At 41.7% G+C, this 21,906-nt stretch overlaps 1 protein-coding gene across 11 annotated transcripts in view; it reads left to right on the plus strand.

The window, feature by feature from the left end:
* LOC310845006 (uncharacterized protein) overlaps nucleotides 1–21,906 on the plus strand; it is a 448,061-nt gene that overhangs the window by 158,182 nt on the left and 267,973 nt on the right. The window contains exon 5 of one of the 11 annotated variants that reach the window (XR_014564415.1): nucleotides 14,216–14,681. The exons of the other annotated variants lie outside the window; for them this stretch is intronic. The gene's annotated coding sequence lies outside the window, so the exon portion shown is untranslated. Of the gene's footprint in view, nucleotides 1–14,215; nucleotides 14,682–21,906 lie in introns of those variants that run through there. 11 annotated transcript variants of the gene reach the window in all.

Here is a 21,906-nt window from a genome sequence, read left to right on the forward strand (position 1 = left end):
ACAAGCCTGCCCTATTCATGTATATGTTTGCTTTAACAGTAATAACTTTAATGGCAGATGGGATGGTGAGGAGGTTCTCTCAGCTATACCGTCCTTGCCTCCCTTATAATTGAATCCATAGCCATTAATACTGTAATATTTCGGGGACCATAATGTAGACAACAAGAATGAGGACTGACTTAAAACACAACTGTAATCTGTAGAGTGCTGCAACAATTTATTTAGCTGTCTAAGCCTACATCTGTTCAAACAGTCTCAGTGTGACCAGCATGTCTTCAAATTACCATTTATTTAATATTATTGACTAGTGGCCTCTAACAGGAGTATTTCTAAACAAATGTAGTATCACTACAGGTGGAGCAAGAAGCAGAGCCAAGTGTTCCCCCCATCCTCTCACCATTATCATAATCATCAATCATTTTTAAACTGCTCTTTATCCTGAAGGATCCCAAAGCAGTTTACAAAATACTCAAATCAAATGCATCAAGCAATGATGAAATTATATAATACTAGAACCCTAGAAGTAAAAACAGCATTGTAATCATTGCAATATTCATGCACCAGAAAACAGAATAATTATTGGGCTTTTCATATCACTTAATTCCCAAAGGCCCAAAGAAAAAGATGCTTCTTCAGTTGACATTAGAAAGCTCTCACTGGAAACGATAACTGCACCTCTAGAGGAGCAGAATTCCATAACTGGGGTTCCACAACAGAAAAGGCCCTGTCTGACATTAATAAACCTACTGTTCCCAACCCTAACCCTGCGGAAAGCCATCTAATTAGACTTTAATTTGATTTTGATCTGTTTTTAGGAGGTAATTTAATTATTGTTAGATTTTATACTAGTGGTATCTATCTGATGTTAGCCGCCCTGAGCCTGACTTTGGCCAGGGAGGGCGGGATATAAATAAAAGTTGTTTTATTATTATTATTATTATCATTATTATCATCATCATTATCATCTTTATCTTCTGTGATGACAAATTATTCATGGTCTCTGGGTCCTTAGAAGGAGATAAGAAATTTCCCCCCACCCAATATACCCAGAAGCTGTATTTGCAATGCATCACTGACTTCCCGTCTCCCCTACTCGTCCTGGGCTAGGATACCTTGGGAGGCCCAAACGTAATAGCCCTTGGAGCTGGATGATGTCTGGGCTAAATGGTGGTGATGGAGATGCTCTTTCAGGTTTCTCTTTAGGCACCAGGCAAAAACATCCTTCTTCTTCCAGGTCTTTGTCTAATTGTTGTTTTTGTTACTATGTTACTTTTTTTGTTTCCCTGTGATCCTTGGATGAAGGGCAGTATAGAAATTTAATAAATAATAAATAATAATAATTGTGACTAGTAGCCACAATAGCACTCTCCTCCATGAATTTCTCCTATCCTCTTTTAAAGCCACCTGTGGGAGGGAGCGCCATAGTTGATAACTATGTGCTGCATGAAAAAGCACTTTCCAAGGTTTGGGGACAGAAACTGCCTTGGTCACCTTTGCTGAGAGAGAAATAGGAAGGTGTATCCTTGTTGATTTTCTTGGAATTCTTGACAGCTATCCTTTGATCAGGGTATCCTTCTAGATGAGTTCCCAAGTTGGGTGTGGGAGGCACTGCTTGTCTGTGATTCCGCTCCTACTTGGTGAAGCGGGGCTGATACCAGAAAATAGTGCTGAGGAACCATTAACTGACCCCTTAACAATAATGTTTGGGGGAGCCACACTTAATTATTCATTATCTCATGTTGATGAGCATCTTCCTGAAGCTTGAGGTCATTCAGAGATTTGGTCTAAGGTGCCACCAGTATGCAAACCCAGATTTTATATCTCTTCCCCTCCTCATTTTCCAGGGGATCATATTAGTAGGGTAAGTAGTAGAGCTTCATGTTTCCAGCCTGGACCAGATGGGAGCCTGGTGGGATATATGTGCTTTTACTCTACCAATTTGCAGAATTGTCTAAGAAGCATTGTAAAAAGAGCTATTTGTGGAATAAAACTTTTTGTAGAAATTGAAATGTTGTGATTAAAATGTGTATCCAAATGAAGATTATTTAATTATTCTGAAAAATCAATTGATTGCTCATATTTATTATTTGGTGTGTATGATACCTATATCACAAGATACTGTACCCTCCTTCACCAATTGCTACTGGGGGGGGGGGAATGAAAACTCTGTTAAATTCACAAAGTATTCTTAATACAAAACTGAGTAGCATGTGGGATAACATGACTGTTTGGTTGTGGGAAATTGCATTGAGAAAGAAAGAAAGAAAGAAAGAAAGAAAGAAAGAAAGAAAGAAAGAAAGAAGTATTAACTCCTTTTGTGATATAGGATTTATTTTTGGTTTAGAAGATATCCAGCTTCTATTATTTCTTGTCTGAGCCTTCACAAGAGCAGACAGGGTTCTTGCTCCAGCACCTTAAACCTTGCCTGAAGGAATCACAGAAAATGCACAGAGCAGTGTCATGTGAGGGCAAGTTTTAAATAAAAAAATTGCCATTCAGCACAATGCAACTCTTCAGGAGGAGGTATCCTCTGCAATGCAGTCCCCATTCCTGAAATCTTCAAGATGACCTCCCACATGTAACAGGGGGAAATATCTTTGGGAGGGACCACCCGGCTTGGAACTCAAGCGGTAAGTGTTATCTCAGTAGGACCAGTCAAGTTCAGAAATGGCCTATTTAGGTCGCTTTGTATTTTTGTTTTAATTGTTCTCTCTCTCTTCTGAATAGGGCAAACTAAAGAAAAAGTGAACAATAATAGAGCTGTGAGGGATTTTGAAATATATGAATCTATAATAATTTCCCTCGGCTTTCATGGGAGCTAAAGAGTAAATATCAAATCCCTTAGAATGAGTGAACTTTAAATCTTCTGCCTCATCCACACAGACCTCTTTTTAAAAATCTGGTCTTGCATCCTAGCGGCCACAATGCAGCATTTAAAGTGATCTGAGAGCCGACAGTAGTGTGCTTGGGTCATGAACTAGTCAGAACTAGTTTTAGGCAGGCAATTATTTATTCCCTCCCAGCTAGTTTCTGGCTACCCTCCTTTCATTTTTATACATATTTAACTTTCTTTTGTGTGCTCAAGGTTACGAGATTCCAAGGTTATGAGATTCCATGCTGTCATTTCATTCACTCTTGTTATGTTTAAAATAGAGAAGAAAGCAGCGTGTTTCCCCTCCCTTCTTTCTCTCCTCTTCCAAATGTTGCAAGAGGAACAAATCAAAATTAAAAAAAACTTCAGACGGCAACAATATAGAATAGTGCAATCCTATGCATTTTTACACAGAAATAAGTAAGCTCGTCTGTGTTCAGTGGGGATTATTCCCTGGTAAGTATGTGTAGGACTGCAGCCTTAATGCTATAATATCACGACTGCCAGAACATAACCAATGACTTTGGGCATCTGTGGGACTGATGCTATGAAAACAAAAGGCATCCATTTATTATTTATCTTGAAGCAGATCTCTCATCTACATTACAAACTGCTTTGAAAACTGGCCCAAGTTTAAAAATTAATTACAATGCAACACGGAGGGGTCTGTTTAAGGCAGAGAGGATGTGGAAAAGGACCATTGGTAATGAGAACATGTACCATTAGCAAGCTTCTTCCACTGAGTGCAAAGGTTAAGCTATGTTTTTCTTTTTAATTTCAGAGATGGCTAACAGAATTTGTACATGCGCACAACCACATAGTATAAAGTGGGAAGTATAGACACTGAGGCCACATACACACTGACCCATTTGTAGTTATTTGTAGTTTTTCTCAATTTGAAATCATCCATGCTTGTACTCCACTACTTTCAGTCTAGATTGATTCCAGATCCTGCCATCCACAAGGGTAGACATAGTTACTTGATGCACATTTGAAAACCCTCCCTGTGATTAGGTCACACACACCTTTTCCTCCTTGCACGTGTGCCAGGTAAATGAAGAAGGAAGTTGTGGTTGTGATCTTGTATATTCCCACCAACAATGTCATTGGTCAGGTGTGATATCAGATACCAATATCTGTTTTAAAATGGACGCACTGCAGAGTGAGCTTTTATTTTTGGAATGAAACCAGTTTCTCAATAAACTCTTTTCAGGGGCAAAAAAAAAAAAAAAAAAGTATAGGTCTAGACCATGTTTGAACAATGGAGAAAAAACAATAAAATGTGTGTACACAGCCTGGGTGTACAGTTGTACTTTTTACAGTACCTGTGAGATCATGATAATGTGATCATAGCTGCTGGTTCACACTGTTTACTGTCAAGTTCACTTCACACTCATCCTTTCCTACATGATCATGTGGAGGAATCTGACTTAGGCTTTAATTTACCAGTCAAATCGGCATTTAGAGAATTTGTACCTACGGGACCGCCTCTCCTGGTATGCCCCACAGAGAAATTTACGGTCTGCAAATAAAAACATCCTAAAGATCCCAGGCCACAGAGAGGTTAGGCTGGCCTCAACTAGAGCCAGGGCTTTCTCGGCCGCGGCTCCAATCTGGTGGAACGCTCTGTCACAAGAGACTAGGGCTCTGCGGGACCTGTCATCTTTCCGCAGGGCCTGCAAGACAGAGCTGTTCCACCAGGCCTTTGGTCAGGGCGCAGCCTGACCCCCTCCTCTGGCAACCTACACAGAATTTTGCTTGATGGTTGCCATTAATTTGATTTTAATTAATTTTATAATGAATGTTTTTAGAATGTTGAACTATTTTGACTGTTGTTAGCCGCCCTGAGCCCAGCTTCGGCTGGGGAGGGCGGGATATAAATAAAATTTATTATTATTATTATTGTGTTAAATACAAGTGTCAACCAAAATTTCATTTTACCAGCTGCTGGTAAATAAAAAGGAAAGGATGGATGGATGGCTACAGCATTTCCCCCCCAATTGGAACTCACAGGAACTCAGTTCCAGCACCTCTCAGTTGGTGCGATTGCCATTATAAGAGAACCAGAGAGACGTTCATTGTAGGTTCCAGCACCTCTTTTTCTAGAAAAATAGCACTGGATAGATAGATGAACTAAAATTAAAATCCTTTCACTCTTTATTCGTCTTTCCCTCAGATAGTTTCTGCCTTATATAATTTAGAAATTATTTATTCCATTATGATGCATCATGATCATCACCATGATAATCAAAATTTTAGTACCTCACATTTTGAATTTTTATGCAAAAAGTGGTACTCTAAGCTCTTAACATCTGTCCCAGTGCTTACTGGTCTTTCATTAAGGGCATACAAACATAAGAACAGCTGGCTAGATCATGCCAATGGCCCATCTCCCAATCCCCTCCCAATGAAAGTCTGAAAACTCTCCAACACACTTTCACATGAGACAAGTAGCTCTGCAAAAAGGGGAACATTTTTGGCCCAGGGTAACTTTCATTGGGATGCACATCCCAATTTGAGGAACATTGGTGCAGCTTTGTTGCCCCTGCAGTATGGACATGTCCCCCACTGATCCTTTGGTGATCTTTTGAAAAGCTATTGGTGTTCTTTTGCTGCATATTTTCAAACTTAAGTCATAAGGGCTAGAAACTTTGAAAAAGACAACTACGGAGAAAAGGAGAACAAGTTCAACATGAAAAACCAATTTATCTGTATGATTATAGAAGCTATGCACACAGTCCTGTCTAAATGGATAATTGTGTGTTTTATGTCTTTCTAGTATGCTTTATACGGCTTGTGTTTTAAAAGTGCTGTAACTCACACTTCACTTAATGAGCAAGACAAGTTATAAGTGTAATTCATAATAATATATTAACTAGATAAACTGTTACATTAGCTCAGGGGTCCTCAAACTTTTTAAACAGGGGGCCGGTTCACTGTCCCTCAGACACTGTTGGGGGCCGGACTATAGTATGAAAAAAATATGAACGAATTCCTATGCGCATAAATTTATAAGTACAGTGGTCACTCGGGTTACGAACTTAATTTGTTCCGAAGGTCCGTTCTTAACCCGAAACCGTTGTTATCCTGAGGTGCGCTTTCACTAATGGGGCCTCCCGTGCGATTTCTGTTCTCATCCTTGGGCAAAGTTCTCAACCCGAGGTACTACTTCTGGGTTAGCGGAGTTTGTAACCCGAAGCGTTTGTAACCCGAGGTACCACTGTATTTCAGTGGGAAGTATGGGCGTACTTTTGGCTAATGAGATGGTCAATATCCGGTTCCCTATTTGTCACTGCTAGCCAGCGCTCAGCAATAATGCAAATGGTCAGAGCTCATGCCGTATTTTCATTCATATGAAATATATACATACACCCGTATACACACGTGCACACACATACAGATACTTATATACATAGCTGGAGACTGAAAGGAGACGCAATCGGGGGTCGACCCCAGCCCTGGGCGGTGAGGATCCCAGCGGAGGGGGGCTTCTTTCTCTCTCCCCTCTCCCCAGCCCCTCCCCCTTCCCCTGCTTTCCTACCTCCTCTGCTGCTGCCCGAGTAGCTCTGCATGCGATTTGGAGCTGGCTGCAGTGGTGGTGCCTCTCCTATCCAGGCCAGCTCCACGCTTGCTGAGGGATCCCAGACTGCAGTGCTAGCCGGGGCCACGGCAGCTTTGGAGCCCAGCTCGGCAGCAGCAGCAGGCTCGGCGGTTGCTGGCATGGACTCCATGTTTCTGCCTGGGCGATCATGCTGCTTCACCTTGGCACAGTGGCTGCCGCTGCCCAAGTACCTCTGCCTGTGGTAGGGAGCCGGCAGCAGTGGCGGCACCTCTCCTTTCTGGGCCAGCTCCGCGCTCACTGAGGGAACCCGGGCTCAGCGCGTCAGTGGCGGCTCTACCAATGAAAGGCCCCATGCCGCGATGCGCTCCTGTCGAAGTGCTCCCTTACACTTTTGGGCGCGGGGACTCCAATTGGCTGCAGGAGCTTCCTGCAGCCAGTCGGAAGCTGCAGAAGCGCCGCCGCCTGCCAGTCAGTCCCCGTGCGGCGAGGCGTCTGCGGCTGCTTTTCAAGGAAATGCCTTGCCACTCTGGGTTTACCTCAGTGCATGGGGACTGACTGAGTGGGTGGCAGGGTCCGCAGGCCAGATTTACGAGCCTAGTTGGCCAGATCTGCCCCACGGACCATAGTTTGAAGACCCCTGCATTAGTTTGTAAAGCAAACATAAACATCCATGTTAGATACCTGAAAATTCATTGTGTAGACACATATATCTGGGCACATTCTCAGTCTGAATAATATTTATCCAGAAATACCTTACATGTTGAGAAAGTCTACTGCTCTCTCTGTGTCTCCTGGTGCAGTCAGATTCTTCTTATTCCTCCCTCCCCAATAATATTTCAGCTCTTCAGCACTTATTTTAAAGATAGATGGAGCACCCCCCTCCCCAAGCAGAACATTGTGCAGTTGGAGCTGGGGGGTGAGGGTGGGAGAGAGAAAATGCTGGATGTGATTTCAAAAAATGTCAAAATATGTCAAACGCAGATACCACTCAAGGGTTTCATTAACTGAAGCTTTGGTGATAAGTGTCATCTTGTGAAAGACCCACCCATCTCCCCCAATGCATTACCAAATGTACTAATTTCCTTGCTGAGCTTGATGTTTATTGTATAGCTGAAATTGAAAATGGTCGGTAATGGAGTGAGCTTCAATCCAAGACCAATTCTGAATCTAAATTACTTGCTTCTTTCAATAGCATCGACAGAGGAGAGCTTTGTGCACCTTGTACCTAATCAACCCTTACTGTGACCCTAAATTCAGCAGTCTTCAGAGATTAATAATAAAATCCTCAGTTCAAACAATTATTTGCCCTGAACAAGTTGGCCATTTCTTATGCTGAAAATGAAAGAATGTGACATCCCCCCCCCCCTTTAAGCTCTGCATGTTGCGGACCTCCACATAGTTTTGATCTATGACCTGCATGTGGCTTTACAACTATAGACTCTCTATAGCCTGTACTACATTTTCTGAGAGATTAAAAAATCCCTATCTTTTGGAAGCTCTAATTTTAATATAATTGTAATTCTGTACTTTAAAAAAAATACTTCTGCTATATGTGCTGATGTGTAGGACATCAAAACACTTCTCAAAGATTATAATAATATGCATTTTAAATCAGAGTAATTGCCAATTGAAAGGATTAGTATCTTGACAGACCAGACTATTTTCAGCATAGACTATCTATTCTAGGCAATGTGTCTATTCTGGGCAACTCTGTTTTGCATAAGGAACTAAATTACTTCAATGTTTGGAGGTTATGAAAATTCTGGATATGTGATGCAGCCAGTTATAGAAAGATGGTGGAACAATTAATTTATTACAACGTTAACACCTTTCTCTAGGTTGTCTGAATGTGCTTAGAGGAAGAGAATATAGAATTCAAATAGATTGCAGAGAGCAGCTTCCTACATTACACTTTAATGGCAAGCGTCCCAATCCTTCATGGGAAATCCATGTCTAAATGCAACAATCCACATACAGATTCCTTTACTTATAAAAGGGTGCTCCGTGGCTGGATGTGTACCTATCAAAGTGAAACATAGCATTATTTGCTTTAACACTGGCATTCATATTTAAGTGGGTGAGGATGAAATCTAGATCATTCCCATTCTGTCTTCTGGAAGGTTGTTGTTGTTTAGTCGTTTAGTCGTGTCCGACTCTTCGTGACCCCATGGACCAGAGCACGCCAGGCACTCCTGTCTTCCACTGCCTCTTACAGTTTGGTCAAACTCATGTTCGTAGCTTCGAGAACACTGTCCAACCATCTTGTCCTCTGTCGTCCCTTTCTCCTTGTGCCCTCAATCTTTCCAAACATCAGGGTCTTTTCCAGGGAGTCTTCTTTTCTATTGAGGTGGCCAAAGTATTGGAGCCTCAGCTTCAGGATCTGTCCTTCCAGTGAGCACTCAGGGCTGATTTCCTTAAGAATGGAGAGGTGTGATCTTCTTGCAGTCCATGGGACTCTCAAGAGTCTCCTCCAGCACCATAATTCAAAAGCATCAATTCTTCGGTGATCAGCCTTCTTTATGGTCCAGCTCTCACTTCCATACATCACTACTGGGAAAACCATAGCCTCACTAATGTGGTCCAAAGGAAAACAGAGCAATACATTTGGCACCAGCTTGGCTGTAGGAGCTGCAATACAAGACGCCATCTTTCGGAACTCCAGATTTGTGTAGGCTTTACTCCTTAAGTCTTTTCTCCTCCCAAAGATATCCTACAAGGCAGCAGAGGTTTAGGAACATAGTTTTCCTTCTCTTACAAATCTAGTTGTACCAGAGTTTTATTCACAGTAAGATGAACTACGGTATTACATCTGTTAGAGGAACAGGGATTCCATTGCTGAATAGGGAGCAGCTTTCTCAAACATATTTCATTGTAACTGATATCCGATATTTAAATCCATTGTTTTTATACACTCCCCACTTTCTCTCACTGGTTTCTCTGGTTCTTTCAAAGTGCAAAACTTTGCCAAACAAGGGTAATCTGTCAATGCAGGACTGCTGAGAATTATAGTTTATGCTGGGGTTTCTCAAAATTCCAACCATGGGGCTGAAATTTACTTTTTAAAATATGTAATTTGTCCCAAATTACTGGAAACAAAGGACTGGAAAGTGGTCAGAATAAAACCCATTTTTAAAAAGGGGGGAAATCCTGACAATTACTTTGTTGGTTAGTTTAACAGTTATTCATAATGCTTAATAACTTGTTAACAAATGACCTGGAGTTAGGGGTAAGAAGCAAAGTGAACAAATTTGCTTATAGAACTAAGTTGTTCAGGATGGTATGCACAAAAAAAGATTGCCAGGAGCTCCAAAAGGATCTCATCAAACTGGGAGAATGGGCATTAAAATAGTAAATGTGATTCACTGTAAACTAACCTAAAATGATGCACATAGGTGCAACAAAGATGTCATAAGACCACAATATTTCAAGGACTGCCTCTCAACCAAACTGGACCTGCAATCATCAGAGGCCCTTTCTCATGTTCCTCCTCTGTGAAATGTCCAGGCAATGTCCAACCTATAACCAGGTTTTTGGCTTTTAACTATCTGTGGCCTTTTAGAAGTGGGAGGGATGTTTTTAATGAATTGCTCTTTCATCTTGGTTTTAATGTATCTATGTGAGGTTTATTGTCTATTTGGCTGTAAGTCGCTTTGCGTAGCCCTGAAGATAAAGCAACTGATAAATTAAACAAACACACACACACACACACACACACACACACACACACATGAACCCCTAACTTCACATCTAAGCTTACAGAGTCTGAACTGGCCAGGAAATAGACCTTGAGGTCATGGTAGGTAGATCAATTAAAATGTCACGGTGGTGTGAAAAAGGTGAATCCACATCCATATTGTACCACAATCAGAGCTTATGCTAGCAGGGTTATCTAAATTCTGGGTTAGCCAGAATTTATCATGGATCCTTCAAGAGTCAGGCTACAGTAGTTTCTTCTTTAATATTCTGGACATGCTCAGATGCAACTTGATCATGTTACCTGACATGTATGAGCCTTGGTGCACATTACACTCACCATGTGAACAGTCAGTTATTCTTGAAAATTCTGAAAGCTGCCTCATCAACAAGCACATTAAAATGAAAGAGACAGAAAGCTGCAAGTGACAGTGAAAGAGAAGCCATTCCCTGTCTTTCTCTGTTCACTATTTATCTCCCCTTTTCGTCATCACAGCTACTTTCCCTTGCTCTTACCCGTTCCAATTCTTAGGGAAAATAAGCCAAGAGAAAGAGATTATCCAAAAATGAGATTAACAACTGACAAAGAAAGACATCCAGTGGATCATCCTTCTTTCCTTATTTATTTATTCATTTATTTATTAGTTTATTTTGTAAAATATATATACTGCTTGCTTGTAGAAAGGCGCAAAGCACTTTGCAAAACCTTGCGTATCTGATGTCTCTCTCTTCCAGGTTTTAGTGCTTTTTGCTAAAGGAGGCACAAATGAAAGTGGTGGTACAAATGAAAAACCATTATGGCCCATGCTGTCTAGGCACAGGACAAGCGGAAGTGTGGATGAGCTCTCAGATCAACAGATGCTCACATACATGAGTCAAATAAATGGTTGGTGCTATGAATTGTGGTGTTCTCTTTGAATTATGGTGCTGGAGGAGACTCTTGAGAGTCCCATGGACTGCAAGAAGATCAAACCTCTCCATTCTTAAGGAAATCTTAAGCTGAGACTCCAATACTTTGGCCACCTCATGAGAAGAGAAGACTCCCTGGAAAAGACCCTGATGTTGGGAAAGATGGAGGGCACAAGGAGAAGGGGACGACAGAGGACAAGATAGTTGGACAGTGTTCTCGAAGCTACGAACATGAGTGTGACCAAACTGCGGGAGGCAGTGGAAGACAGGAGGGCCTGGCGTGCTCTGGTCCATGGGGTCACGAAGAGTCGGATACGACTAAACGACAAAACAACAACAACAAAAGTGAGGCTAAGAGAGGGGGTCTTGTCATCTGGTCAGCCCAGGACCTCCACACACACTGCTCAGGCTTGTGTCCCAAGGAGGTCACTTTGATGCTAATGCAGTGGCTTGACTTGACCCCCAGAAGTGTACTCCATTATCTTTCAAGAAAGACAGATGCCAACAATTGATACATCTGCAGATTTGACTCATTTTGGTATTCAGTATCCATGTTCAGGGTGTTCTGCAATTGCAAAAATAATACAAAAATGTTACTAAAATATTAAAATAAAATAGTTGCCTTGTATTAGATTATTCTTGTAACTTTGTCTTTATAACTTTTTCAGCTGTGTGAGGGAAAACATGCAACCACTAACTTTAGCTTATAAAATCAATTAGAATTCAGTCCCACTGTTATCCATAAGCATATGGCTTGGAGTCCCTCCTTGCTTTCTCCCTGAGGTGTGAAAGAATCACTCTTGCTGATTTCATTACTGCTCAGCTGTCTTTGTTAGGAGTCTTGACAGATGTGAGGATAAGTTGACTTAGGAGATCACTAGGTGGCGTTAGAGGGCACCTATGTGTCACTGTCCACGGTATAGCAAAAGCATACAACAGCTGGAGAAAGAATGTTTAAATGCAATACTGAATTAAAGAACTTGTGGGTCCCTAACCTGAACAGTTATGCAAGGCCCTACATCTCATCGGCCATATGCTTACTTCTCAAGTTTTGCCATCTGGGGTGTCTTTTATATGTCCACTTTGTGCAAATTATTATTATTTATTAAATTTATTGGTTGCTTTTTGCCACAGTAACTCAAAATGGCTTAAGCAAAAAACATACATTAAAACCAGCATTTAAAAAAATCTAAAAGACAATTCTATTTCTTTTTTTAAAAAAAACTAAATTAAAACATCCCACCCAAGCAAAAAGGCCATAGATAATTAAAAGGGAAAGGCCTGATGGAAAAGGAATGTTTTTGCCTGGTGCCTACTCAGGTCTGCTATTGGTTCCTTGTGGAGGACATGAAGGACTATAATAGGGCTTTCTGTTCCATTAAGCTTTATAAGAGGTCTTCCTGAGCTCTGGTGTGTTCCGATATCTTTTGATAGTCCTTCCATCCTAATTTCTGGGTTGTTCTTTGAACCTGCCTCTGGGATTGTCCTCTGGTCATGCCTTACTTTTCAGTCCCACCTACTGGCTTCATCCAAAAGATGCTTGTACTTGCCTTATGTCAAACTGCTTCCCACGTATTTATCCTGACATGGAGAATCCAGGGCCTCTTTGACTAATTCCTGCCACCTGTGATGGTGAAATGCTACAATAATAAAAGAAGTGAGATAAGTTAAAACACTCAGGTGGAGAGCCCTAGACAACCACCTCCATATTTCCACCATCAACCTCAACTTCAATGGAGACTTAACTACTGAGTAACTCCACACTATGAGGGGCATACAGAATTTATCAAGAAAATACAGATTTTTCTATATTAAGAAATATGATATTGTGTTTGGATAGAGCTGCAGAGCTGCCCTACCTTCTTTGGCGATCACTTGTAGCCAAGTAAGATGCGGGTGGCGCTGTGGGTAAAAGCCTCAGCGCCTAGGGCTTGCCGATCGCATGGTTGGCGGTTCGAATCCCTGTGGCGGGGTGCGCTCCTGTTGCTCGGTCCCAGCGCCTGCCAACCTAGCAGTTCGAAAGCACCCCCGGGTGCAAGTAGATAAATAGGGACCGCTTACTAGCGGGAAGGTAAAACGGCGTTTCCGTGTGCAGCTCTGGCTCGCCAGAGCAGCGATGTCACGCTGGCCACGTGACCCGGAAGTGTCTCCGGACAGCGCTGGCCCCTGGCCTCTTGAGTGAGATGGGCGCACAACCCCAGAGTCTGTCAAGACTGGCCCGTACGGGCAGGGGTACCTTTACCTTTACCTTTAAGAGTGTATTCCATAAACATGGTTTCAACAGTGAGTCTGTAAGTGACTGTGGAGGCCAATTCTGGATCTACACATCCTTCCACGGTGGGGACGTAGGTTTCCAGGCAGGAGTTGATCACGGTGAGGGTTTCCCAAGTGTGTTTTCCTCTTAGCATGTTTCTCCCTTTCGTCCTGAGTTCGAGAGTCTTCAAAGCCCATGTCACCTTTGGTAAAGGCTGTTTTCCAATTGGAGCACTCGCAGGCCAGTGTTTCCCAGTTGTCGGTGTTTATACTACATTTTTAAAGAATTGCCTTGACAGAGTCTTTAAACCTCTTGTTGACCACCATTTTTAATAAAAAAACAATTCCTTCCACTAGCACCTTAGAGACCAACTAAGTTCGTCATTGATATGAGCTTTCATGTGTATCCACACTTCTTCAGATAACATTGGTATGAACTTTCATGTGCATGCACCATTTTTAAGTTCGGAATAGAGTAGTTGCTTTGGAACAGGGGTAGGCAACCTAAAGCCCGTGGGCTGGCTTAAGCAAAAAACATACTTTGTTTGCCTTCTCAGTCCGGCCCGCTGACGGTCCGGGAATCAGTGTGTTTTTACATGAGTAGAATGTTTCCTTTTATTTAAAATGCATCTCTGGGTTATTTGTGGGGCCTGCCTGGTGTTTTTACACGAGTAAAATGTGTGCTTTTATTTAAAATGCATCTCTGGGTTATTTGTGGGGCATAGGAATTTGTTCACCCCCCCCCCAAAAAAATATAGTCCACCCCCCCCATGGTCTGAGGGACAGTGGACCAGCCCATGGCTGAAAAAGGTTGCTGACCCCTGCTTTGGAAGATGATAATCAGGCATCTGCACAACATTACCAGTCCAACGAAGTTGATGTTGAGGAATCATTGCTTTGACACTGGTGATCTTTGCTTCTTCCAGTACACTGACATTAGTTCTCCTGTCTTCCCAAGTGATGTGTAGAATTTTTTTGAGACACCATTGTTGGAATCTTTCAAGGAGTTGGAGATGGCGTTTTTAAGTGGTCCATGTTTCACAAGCATACAGTAAGGTTGGTAGCACAATAGCTTTGGAAACAAGCATTTTGATTTCCCTGTGAATGTCCTGGTCCTCAAACACTCGGCACTTCAGTCGGGAGAAATCTGCACTTGCAGAGCTCAGGCAGTGCTGGATTTTGGCATCAATGTTGGCCCTTGTGGAAAGATAACTGCCCAGGTAGGAGAAGTGATCAACATTTTCCAACTTTACACTATTGAGTGGGATTTATGACATTGCAGAGAGGTTGTTTTGTGCTTGTTGGTGCAGCACTTTAGTTTTTTGGATGTTGAGCAGTAGGCCAAGCTTTTCGTAAGCTTCTATGAAGATATTTAGGATGGTTTGGAGGTCATCCTCTCACTACGTTGTCATCAGCATACTGAAGCTCTATGACGGAAATTATGGTAACCTTACTTTTTGCTTTCAGCCTACTCACATTAAAGAGCCTCCCATCTGTTAGATATATGATTTCTACTCCAGAGGGGAGTTTCCCTTTGACAGAGTGTAAGATCACCAACACCGGGGTTGCCATAGCATGTTTGGATGGGTTGGAGCAGGGCAGTGCTAAAGTTGGGGCTTTATGGGTACACCAGCAGAGCCAATCTGGTGTTCCCACCTGTGCATTTAAATTTCTGAGCACCAACCTGAGGCTTGTCTTTTATTTTTTGACTTTCCCATTCCCTACAGTGTGGGAATCCAGGGCTGTAGTCTTGCAGCTTTTCATTTTGTCATCAAAACCTATTGTTGCAGGCAGGACATCCAAAAGGTAGTCTTCCCCCTGTGGTGATCATTACTGTTAGACCTTCCCTTCTGTGATTACAGTGATTAAAAGGATCACTGTATCATCAGAGAAGTCAAATTCACAAAAGTTAGTTGATTGATATATTGCCACCATGCAGGGCCATTGCAAGAGATTGCGCTGCCTGAGCTGCCACTGCCCACTGTCCCCTGTACTGCTGCTGCTCCTCTTCTTCATCTCTCCTGCTCGCAGCAGTGCCTCTCCTCCCTTGCCTTCCCCTTACTGGAGAGAGTTACACTGTCCTTGAAGGAGCAGGTGGGCAGCCTGGAGGATAGCCAGGGTTTGGCTGTCCAGGCTATGGTAACCTCTGGGTTAGATCACTGCAATTCGTTGTGCATGTGTCTAACTTTGAGGGTGGTTTGGAAACTGCATCTAGTGCATGTGATTTTGAATGTTAACTGGGACAAGGGCAATAGTGTCCTGTGTTGCCGGAGGTTGGACTCGATGACCTTCATGGTCCCTTCCAACCCTGTGATTCTATGGTTCTAAGACAGGAACATTTAACCCTGGTTCTGGGCTGACTGCACTGGCTGCTGATTTATTTGTGGGCTCAATTCAACTTGCTGGCTTTGACCATTAAAGTCTTATATTGCTTTTTGGCACTTGCTTAAACATTTCTGTAAAGACAAGTGTATGTAGACATGTAGAAGATATATATGTTTTTCTTATTTTTAGCTACCATTGATTTTAATAATTTTTTGAATATACTGATTTTTAACTGTTTTTATTGATAATTTTCAGTGTTTTATATTGTAAACCACTTAAGAGTTGGCTGTTGTTATTACAATCAAGGAGTATACACTCTTGCACACAAACATATATGTGTAGAATATATTATGGCTTGGAACTCCTATACCTAAAGAACTATCTTTCCCCATATGAACCTGCGGTCCAAAGGGTGATGATTGACACACAGGGCCTTTTCTGTAGTAGCTCCCTGGCTATGGAATACACTTCCATTGGGAGGCCCATCTGCTGCTGTCATCATTTTGGTGCCAAACAAAGGTGTTTTCATTTTCTCAGGCACTTGAGCAGCACAAGTGATTGAATGCTTCTTTTTCTGACTGTGTTTTTAATACGTCTTTGTATTTTTATTATTGCATTTTATTCTTGTTGTAAATCGCTTTGGGACTTTTTGTTGTGGGAGAAATGTAAACATTCAGTAAATCTAGTTTATCCTCCCTCTGGGGAAGCAAGAGGTATTATCATAGTTCAAGGACACAGTTCTAGACACACGAAAGCACTTGAGGAGGGCTCGGAGGACAGGCAAAGAGATATGTATTCGGGAGGAGGGGGCGTTGCTTGGGTAGGAGCATGACCTAGTAGAGGCATGAAGATCCCTGGACCTAAGTTTCCTCTGCCTTGTTTTAGAGTGAGGATAGCACTTCTTGAAAAAGCAAACCTTTTCATGTCCTTTTTGTGATGATCTGTGAAATGTTTTGGATGGCAGACAGCACTTGTTTGCAAAATCCCCCCTTTTGTCTCTAAAGTATTACTTTTGTATCTTTTGAAAAGTCCAGAAAGTAATATGCCGCATCCAATAAACAGCTCGTTAAAGCCTGCAATCAGATATGATTTTCTACATCTCCTTTCCACAGTGAGTGCAAACAGGTGATGCGTCGTAATTAAAAACGATTTCTTAACTGCAGGCAGCTTAGCTGAATATCATGGAATTTGCTGCCCAATAACAGATTGTGATGTCAGTTTTGTATCTGAGCTGATGATGATGGGTGGAAGTCACGCTTGATTTCCATGCAAAAAATCTTATAATGAAAGAGATGCCACTGTGATCTAATTATGATGCAGCAATACTGATATAAGGAAGGATAAGTCAAACACACAACAAGTAGATTCCCCCCTTCACTCATAAAACAGGCCAATTATAAATAAAGACATTTTACAGATCTCCCCACAGAGAGAAATGTGAAATATCCATTTTCCACAAGAAAGGGATGTGGAGGAAAGAGAAGCATAAGCCACTTGCGCTTTCTGCACCATCATTACTTAGCTGATCCTCCTCTGCAAATCTAATGGAGAGTCTGGTCCTACAAAGACTTCTCTGAGGTGCCTAGACAAGTAGATGCTGATACCAAAATTGTGAAGGATTCTGGAGGATGCCATGGAAATGATAAATAATAGCAAAATGCCACAACAGAGTACTGTAGCTGCTATAAATGTAATTCCATAATGATAAGTCGAAACAAAATAAAAAAAAATCTTTTCAGTAGCACCTTAGAGATGAACTAAGTTTGTTATTGGTATGAGCTTTTATGTGTATGCAAACAAAAGCTCATACCAATAACAGACTTAGTTGGTCTCTAAGGTGCTACTGGAAGGAATTCTTTTATTTTGTTTCGACTACGGCAGACAAACATGGCTACCTACCTGTAACCATAATGATAAGTGTAACCATGTTAGTTTGTAGGGGAAAAAGTAAAGAGTCTGCTTGCACTTTTTAAAGTTACAAAACTTTTTGTTACATGACTGCCATCGGAAATCCCCATCCTACTCCTTAACAGAGGTTTATAATACTGCATGAAAGTGAACACATCTTCTTCTGCAACCTGATCCCCTCTTTAGACGTATATCCCACTGGCAGCTGCGAATTCACTTCTCTGAAAACTCTCAGGATGTGAGAAGAGAAAATGGCACAGTCCAACATTCTGCCCCATGTCAGGCTTTGCTTCTTTGTGCTGGCATTCTGGCTTCTGTTCAGAAGCAGTTTTCATGTACTGAGATAAGACTGAGAGACAGATAGCACTTATACATTCAGTCTCTATTTGGACTGTGACCAACTGTACTCTTCGCATTCCATTGCCATTTAACTTTCCCTTCTAAGGTTTTTTCCCATCTGAAGAAGTGGTCTCCAGTTCATGAAGGACTAACAGAGCAATCCAAACCCTGGTTGGATAGCAGTGGCGCATGATAGAGCATAGCAGCAAATGTCGCATCTGCAGTCCATGCTGGCCAGGGCAGAAGTTGGTGTGTGTGTGTGTGTGTGTGTGTGTGTGTGTGTGTGTGTGTTTAAAGCCTCGTGTAGAGTTTGGGCCAAATTGGGACCAGTGCTGTCAAGTGAGTCACCCCCACCCTGACCCCAGAATGCCCCGGAATGGAGAGCTTTGTACCAGTGGTGTGATTCTAGAGTCACCCTGCAAGCTTTTTCTGGGCTAGGTGGAAGGAGAACTCTGTCCCATCCAGTTCCTCCCATGACAAGTAATGGATTGGGGGGTTTCAATTGCACCCTAAATGTGTTAGTCTTTAAGGTGACACAATACTCTTTGCTGTTTTTACTGAGAAAGATGAAAGTCTGCAGATTTTTCTAGTAAGCAAAGTGCATTGGACTAGGAGTGTACCAAATTTCATTTTTCTGTTATGTGAATCAGGGTACTGGATCAGGCTTGTGAACCACCCTGAGACCTGCGGGCATAGGGTGGTATAATAATAATTAATAATAATAATAATAATAATAATAATAATAATAATAATCCAACATCCTGTTCCCACAATGACAGAAGCCAAAAAGTGGGACCTAAACACAGCAGCACTCTACCTACTTGTGATTCCCAACAACTGGAATTCTGAGGCATACTGCTTCCAACAGTGGAGGTAGTACACAGAGATAGATTAATTCAATAAATACTTGTAATAGAGGAATTTATTTCAAAAAGCTCTGTGTGAACGTTTCAGACACCCCATCCCACCTTAGTCTTGCATTTTGTTCATGTGAATATGCCTAATAGAAAAATAAGCCTGATATCTAGATTAATGTGCCATGAGTAGGGAGCAAGAGATGCCTGTGGGACCATGGTAGAGGTATTTGAACGTATGTGCAAACTCAAATCTAGGCTGAGTGTGGTGTATAGGTAAAAGACCACAAGCGCTGATCCTGGGTGCCGTAACTGCCAGGGCTGGCCTGAAATATTTATTGAAGAACACTGTCTGAGTGTGGATGTAGGTAGATGGGTGCTAAACTGGTTTTTGTAAGAACTTCAACGATGGGAAATCATGCAGATAGCCTTTTTTGGGTTAAATATTAAATAAAGGTTTCTTTTTGTTATGGATTCGTTGCTGTTGTTAGGTTTTCCTTCATTGGATTCGTTGCTGTTGTTAGGTTTGCCTTATTTCCCATTTATTAATTAAGACTAATGAGCATTTATGGTTGAGGATCTCAGAAATACAAATCTGTTCACAAAAGACTTATTATCCAGAGAGAATAATAGACAGCATGTACATGGCACATAGACAAAATGTTAAGGCTAGTTGCTGATTTCATGTAGAAACAAGTGGGACCAGCAACAAAACAGAGTTATGTGGAGTGTTCTTGTTCAGGATTCCAGTCAGCCAGCCATGCTCTTTCTGAGACTTCATTCCATTTCCATTTCCAGCCATCTGTTTGTCTGATTCCCCAACCCTACCCAACAACACTTCATCAGCTTTTCATGCCCAATGAATTTGCACAGTCCTCATTAAGCTATTTTTGTATTATTCTCTCCCCGCTTAAGACGTCCCCCTCCTAAATATTGTCTGAATTTCACCAGACCTTGGAATTCTGCAAGTCTACTAATACCTCCCTCCTATGAGTGTGGATAGTACCATATCAGGATTGCTGTTCAGAGAATGCATTAGATAGTCACGTATATTGGATTGGGAGAACCACAGGATATTATGAAACTATGACTACGCTAGAAGGGTTTAGATTGTACAGTATGGTGGTCAGAGTTGCTAGTTCTATATTCCACATCTGATATGGGGGCAATTGTTATATGGTTAATGTCATGGATAATAAATTATTGACTAGCAAGACAAATGAAGAAGCATGCAGGTCTCCCTAGAGAATTGGGATATCTTGCCTCAAAGGTTTGATTTGCTGTTCTTCAATTACAGCTGTGCTGGTAGTTCACTGTCATTAGAATGATGTATCCAGAAATTGTTTGTAGATGGAATTCATATTAAAATATTCTGCAGGGGGAAAGTGAACATTTCTTTTGTGTTTTTTTTAATCAAAGTATCTGAGCTGAAAAATCAGAATTTTAAAAGTTTTGTCATGGAGGTTTAATTCTCCAAAGTAAACTGGATTTGGGCTGCAGTGCTGCAGAAACTTTCTTGGGAGTTAAGTATAATTGAACTTCTGAGTTCATCAGTTTGTACTGCACACCTTGTAAATTGATGAGTCGTGCAGCCTGATGGTAAGGAAGCTTGATAAATTCAGTGTTTGCACATACTTGTTCTGCACCTAATGGGTGGATTGGGATGTTGTTATACATTGGTTTTTATGTGTCCTAAATTTCCTGACTCAGTTTACGTTTCCAAAATGTATAATTCAAAATATGCTTTAAAAGGCATGGTTTGAGACAAACTATGTTTCAAAATACCTGGAGGAATGTAAGAAGTGGGGTTCCATATTTCTGGGAGTTGTCCCTTTACACGTGTTAGTAAATGATGTAGAGATAGGGGAAAGTAGTAAGGTGGCCTAGTTTGCTGGTGACACCAAATACAAACTGTGTGAATGGGCAATAAAACTGCAACTGTGGTTCAGTGGATGTAAGCGGTAAAGTGTTGCACAGTGGAATAAAAAAAAAATCTGGGACCAGAAGCAGTATCCTCTGAATGCCAGCTGCTGGGGAACAACTCATGTCCTGTTTGTGGGCTTCTGGTTGATCATTGTGGGAAACAGGATGCTAAGCTAATATGCCTTACTGGTGAACATGTGTGTAAGTTCATTCATTCATCCTTAGCCTGATCTCAATTTTTTTCTTTAGAAACTGGTCCCTCTGTGTTGATGGAATGCACTTCATTTTAAGGATATGCATAAGATTTCAGCTTTAAGACACTTTTACATGTGAACCTTGAAAATGTTTGTGCTCAGCTGAGTCTGTAAAACATAAATTTGTTAGAATATGCATGTGAATGATCTTCAATATTTCATCTGTATTAACAACTTCCGCACATGGCACTGTCATGAAGTAGTGATCCTGTGAGCAAGTATCGCTGGGTGGGGCCCCTCAGGCAGGTGGTAACAATTAGTCCCCAAAGTGGGAGCATGTCATGGGGCTGGCTGCCTGCCAGCATTCCCTAGCCCCTATAAATCTTCGAGTTAACCTGCCGGGGGAGGAAGAGAACACGCCATATTTTAGACTTACTGTTTGATGCTCTGTGGCTGGTGCCAGAGAAGAAACCAATAAAGCCTAATAACCAGTTCAGCTCCAAGGCACATTTAGCTTTATTGGAGGGGGCAGGGTTGGAAGAGTGATGTTTCTACCCCTTGCTCTAAGGCAGAATAACTTAGAACAGGAAAGGCGAACTTCTGTATTTTCAGTGATCATTCAGTTTTCTGTACTGTGGTCCAAAACCCAAACTCATCAGGCTCCATCATAAAGTCACTACGATCTAACAGAAAAGCTTTGCAGTTCAGGAATACAGTATATACTCTCAGATCAGAACTCTATACAGTGTGTAGTTTTGCAAACTAAAAGGAGACATTTAAGCAAAGTGTGGAGTTTTCTCTTTTTCACAGTATGAAAATGTTTTTCTTCTCCTTGCAAGTAAAGTTGGCACCAAACTTATACTAAACTTTAATTATAAATGGTAGAGGTGCCGGGAACCTGCTCTGAGGAACAAAGCAAAACAGCCACTTTCAGCTGGCCAGCTATTTTGCCAGTCAAACTGCATGTGAGCTTGGTCTAGTAATCACAAGATGCGGCCTGCGATACTAGCTGCATGAAGTTCAGGCCACATGCTCTGGCCAGATGTTCCAGTAGATGAGACTTCTGTCCCTGCA

This window comes from Podarcis gaigeae (assembly GCF_964106915.1).
Source record: "Podarcis gaigeae genome assembly, chromosome: 5".
NCBI classification, from domain to species: Eukaryota; Metazoa; Chordata; class Lepidosauria; order Squamata; family Lacertidae; genus Podarcis; species Podarcis gaigeae.